At 42.2% G+C, this 5,252-nt stretch overlaps 1 pseudogene; it reads right to left on the minus strand.

Moving 5' to 3' along the window:
* Positions 1-3,250: 3,250 nt before the first annotated feature.
* LOC125478358 lies at positions 3,251-5,024 on the minus strand (annotated as a pseudogene).
* Positions 5,025-5,252: the final 228 nt, after the last annotated feature.

Below are 5,252 nucleotides of genomic sequence, written 5' to 3' on the forward strand. Positions count from 1 at the left end.
TTCAGCGGGAGCAGGTTGGGCCACGAAAGTAAGCTGCTCGGTGGGAACAGGTTGGGCCACGGGAGTGGACTACTCGGCATGTGACACACGTGGGTGCGAGGCTAGGCTTGGAGTGACATGGCTTAGGTCATGGCCTTGGTGTCATGAGCCTTGGATGGCATGGCTTTGGGCTTGCTTTGGTGGCACAGCTCGGGCCGTGGTAGTGGTGCCATGGTGGAACCTTGTGGTGGTGGTGCCGCTCCCCTAGGATCACATTTAATCTCGTAGATTGCTGCGATCCCATTTCTTTTATATTGGAATTTTCACTCATGGAGTTTTCTAAATTTCTAGCCATTGTATTTTTCTTTTTGTTTTATCAAAGAATCTTTGCAAATAAAAAATTCTAATAATAAGAACGTACAAAAAATACAAGTGGACTAGAAAATAAAGAAAAAACCTTTTTTTTGCAAGAGTCTTCTACGAGTGTGAATTTCAACTCTCAATGAAAGCACTAATTTGTGGAAGCAAATTTATGCCTTCTTGATCTTGGACAAAATTTCACCTACAAAACAATTAACACCTTAGGTTAAGGCCAAGAGCCTTACGTGCCCACGATGAATGAGGGGGGCTTTGGCTGAAGAACCTCCGATGCCAAAGTTAGAATTTAGAGAGGAAAAGTGTTTGGAGAGTTTTGGAGTTTTACAAGAGTGTGGACTTAACTTTTTAGAGAAAATAGGGCCATATATATAAGGAATGGAGGTGGCCGGCCTTTAGAGGTTTTCTTGTGTGAAAATTGGTGATTTAATTGGTGATTAATGGATTAATTAGGAATTAATCCATTAATTAGCCAATTAATCTCCATTTATATGGAATAATTTAGAATTTGTTACCTAGTTTGGACACTCTTGGCTTGATTAAAGAATGATTGTCCACTGTTCGTGCATAGGACAATCGATGTGTCTCAGGGGTAATTTTGTCCTTTTTACCAAAAATCCACGCGTCGCCTTGTGATTATTTTTGGCTCCACAGTCGTCATCCTATTCCCTCTGCGATGACTGCCTTTGTTGAATCTGATGTAGAGCCCACTTGTTTTACACAGGCTTCACGGTCTCCTAAGTGGCACCAGGCTATGTTGGATAAGTTCAATGCGTTGCTCAAACAGGTACATGGACTTTAATTCCTCCTGTTCCTTATGCTAACACTGTCGGATGTAAATGGGTGTTCAAAATAAAGCGTAATTCTGATGGATCGATAGAGCGTTACAAGGCTTGTCTTGTCACTAAAGGTTTCCATCAACAGCCTGGGGTTGATTACACCGAGACCTTTAGTCCCATTGTGAAGCCTACCACGATTCGAACCGTGCTCAGCCTTGTCGTGTCATTTGGTTGGCCGATACATCAACTTGACGTGAAGAACGCATTTCTCCATGGTTGACTTATGGAAGAGGTTTATATGACCCCAACCACTTGGATTTGTTGATCCTAATCGTCCCAATTATGTTTGTAAGCTTCAAAAAGCCATCTACGATCTTAAAGAAGCTCTGCGAGCTTGGTTTCAACATCTAAACACCTTTCTCATTTAAGTAGGCTTTGTTCAAAGTCGAGCTGATAGTTCAATGTTTCCATATCATCATGGCTCCACTATCCTTGTTTTTCTTCTATATGTGGATGACTTCGTTTTGACGGGTAATTCTTCTCCCTTGATTCAATCCTTTATCCAAACTTTAAGCACTGAGTTTGAACTAAATGATCTCGGCAAGCTGCACTATTTCCTAAGCATAAAGGTATCTTATTTATCTAATGGCATTCACTTGTCTCAGAACAAATATACTTTGGAGTTATTACAACGTGGTGACTTATTAGAGTGTAAACCTTGTTCCACACCTATAACACCCAAGACTCAACTTTCTGCACACATCGGTGCTCCCCTCTCGGATCTATCTCTTTATCGGCAGCTTGTGGGTTATTTGCAGTATCTTACGTTATCTCGGCCGGATATTTCCTTTGCTATAAAAAAAATGTTTCTCAGTTTATAGGTCATCTTACTACTACTCACATAGAAGCGGTTAAGTGAATATTGCGTTATCTTAAGGACAGCTTGGGTATGGGACTTCGCTTAACTTCATCTTCATAACTGTTTCGTCTCAATGCTTATTCTGATGCGGACTGGGTAGGGTGCCCTGACACACGTTGTTCTACCACTGGCTTTTGATTTCTTGGTGTGCTAAGAAACAACGGACGATCTCTCGATCTAGTGCCGAAGCGAAGTATCGGGCTCTTGCCCTTGCATGTGTTGATTCTATTTGGCTAATGGGTCTTTTGCGTGAGCTTCGTGTACCAGTCTTTGAGCCAGCACTAATGCATTGTGACAATTTGAGTGCCACATATATGGCTGCTAATTCGGTCTTTCATGCTCGCACGAAACACATTGCTTTGGATTATCATTTCGTCTTGGAACGTGTCGCTTCAGGAACTCACCATGTTCACTTTCTTCCTTCCATTTCACAATTGGCTGATCTTTTTACGAAAGGCTTGTCGAAGACGCGTTTTCAGTCCTTGTGTTCCAAACTTGTCTCCTCTCTGGCATCAAGTTTGCAGGGAAGTGTAGACAAGGGCAGTTATGATGAGTTGTTATCATTTAATTGTAATTTGTATTTAATTGTATTGTATAGCTGCTACGGAACCCCTATATTCTGTAGACCTCTTGGTGTATAAAGCCTTGTAAAGTTTACCTAAAGTTTAATGAAAATCTGAAACTTCACACCCTTCTTCAACCTAAATAAACAAAAAATGAGGAGCCACACGCATGTGCAAGGATAAAATGCACCAGATTCTACAATATCAGATTCTTTCACCTTCTGCAAAACCAAGAGAGCAACAGAGAGATTGACTCCCTTGTGTATGATCACACACATGGATTCACATATATTTCCAGAGGAAAACTCCTATTAAAACAATGTGATTAATATTATGCCAAAAGCTCATATTTCCCAATAAATAATCAACCGATTGCTCTTGCGTGGCTCGAGAAATAATATACAATCGATAACGATTATATATCCATGTGTGTGTGAGATCATTGCTAAAAAGGAACATTTGAAATTTACCTGTTTCAAGGAAAAATAGCTAGAAACTCAGTCTGTAGAAATCAACACACATGGAGCAAGAAAATATGGTTGTAAGAAATTGAAAAACGAAGAGTTTTAACATCGAATTTTGTTTTCAAGGAAATAGAAAAGAAAACTACAACAAATTTGATGATGACCATCGAATCAATCCATTACAACCAGACTTCGATACTCTTTGCCAGAAATGGCTGCTTCCATGACATGGTCTGGGCGAACTTCCCCGTTATTATTGATGAACAACTTGAGCATATTCTTGGAGAAGCCACACACTAGCGCCACCCCAGGTTGTGTCTCGAACACCGACGTAGAACTTGAGTGCCTCAAATTCCAAAAGACAATTTGTGGCACCACATCCTCATACCCCTTCTCCTTAAACTTCCTCCGTATTGCCTCATAATCCGTCTCCCAATTATTTTCTGAAGCTTCATCAAACTCCATGTCGCTGAACACAAAAATCCTCTTTATCATATGTTCTGGTCTCATATTCTCATTCACAGCAACTTCGAGAAGTAAATAAAAGACTTTTTGAAAATCAGTGTTCATTCCCCAGTTCATACTCCTCACAAACTCACACTTGGATTGAAGATCGTCGCCTTGTATCAAATGCAGCTGAGGGAACTGACTGAAAGTGATCACCTTCCCTTTTCATGACTCTTCACTCAATTCAGACACCAAAAGCCCCAAAGCCACAGACACGTCCATGGGTATTCCGCACATGCTTTCCGAGACGTCACGTATTGCCAAGCAATTCCTCATCTTCCCGTACTCTAACATGTCATCCACCATTTTCTTCCACTGAAGCTCAACCATTTTTCCATCAATATCTCGCTCCTCTAAAGAACTTATGATCTGATGAGGAAGCAAAGCACCCGCCTCGATTTTGGTTTTTCCTGCCTCCATGTCCTCCAAGTACTCCTCAAACCTCACTTTATCATGCCACAAGAAAGTCTCTTTGCAAAAGTCATCACCACAGAGGCAACTTGATTGTATGGAATGGAGCTCCACTGGTTGGAGCTTATATAAACCTCGGGTAACTTCAGGGCCTTCCTCAACGGCGCCAAAACCTCCTTCCTCAGCCGGTCCCTCACTCTGTATGCGTAGTGTTCATCCTCAATCGTTTGATATTCCGTGTACAATTCTTTGGGGAAAACCTTACTCGTAATGCTTTCACACAACAATATGGTGCAGTCGTAGGGGGAGTTGAGGGAAGGGCACTACTTGGTCGCTAGAGTGAAGTGAGGATTCTTTTTATAGGACTTCAAATTTTCAATATTGTGCTTCAAACACTGAGTGAAAACATCCGAAACTCGCTCGTGTAAAAACCAGTAATCTGGATTACTTTGGTATCTTTCAAAAACCTTCTTGGTCTGGAAGATGAACCTCTCATTCCTCAAAGCGCTAGCTTTTGCCTTTTCCAATTTTCCCCTCTCCAAATCCTTCATCACTCGAACCTCTGTAAGCTCCATGTCGGCTCCTTTGTTTTCCAGCTTCACCTCTTTTACCCTGTTTAGGACCTGTATCATCAGATTCATAGCTGTAAGAGATATGCTTGCTGACTTTTATTTATTTATTTATTATTATTATTTTTTATTTCTGTAACTACTTGGCCTTTGGCTTCGTCTTTAAAGAAGCCGATTTGGGCGACAAATGCGGCGTTGCACGCTAGGGTTTTGGGGTAGTTCTGGTGGAGACAAAACGCCGCCTTGTAGAACCCTTCCTTGTCAGATTTTCCAGTGCCACTGACACCCCGAAGGTTGCAGATGAGCTTGAGGACGGTTAGGGCATCGTGTGACCAGGCCAACATGAGTTGTTGGTTCACATAAGAGGCAGAAGTGTTGGGTACAATGTGGAAGAAGAAATCAAGGCAAGGGTTACCGGAGGACAAGAAAGTGGGGGAGTTGTTCTCTGTCAAGCCCATTAGGGGTCTCTACCGCGTCGGTTGAATCGTAGTACGGTTGAAATTGGCAACCATGAGGTCGGTGAAGCGATCGCTGGAAGCGGGCTGTTGGGGATGAGGTGGTGGTGTCAGGAGTCTGATCTCCGGGGGACCGAGAAGAGTAGTATGAGCCATTCCTGCAAGGGTCTGTGAAAGGTTGACATTTTGGATTTGGTATGCTTTGAGAACTGAGAGTGTTTGCCTTGGTTC

This window comes from the organism of the source record quoted next, unplaced genomic scaffold (genome assembly GCF_019419815.1).
Source record: "Pyrus x bretschneideri cultivar Hongxiangsu unplaced genomic scaffold, Pyrus_bretschneideri_v1 Contig24, whole genome shotgun sequence".
NCBI classification, from domain to species: domain Eukaryota; kingdom Viridiplantae; phylum Streptophyta; class Magnoliopsida; order Rosales; family Rosaceae; genus Pyrus; species Pyrus x bretschneideri.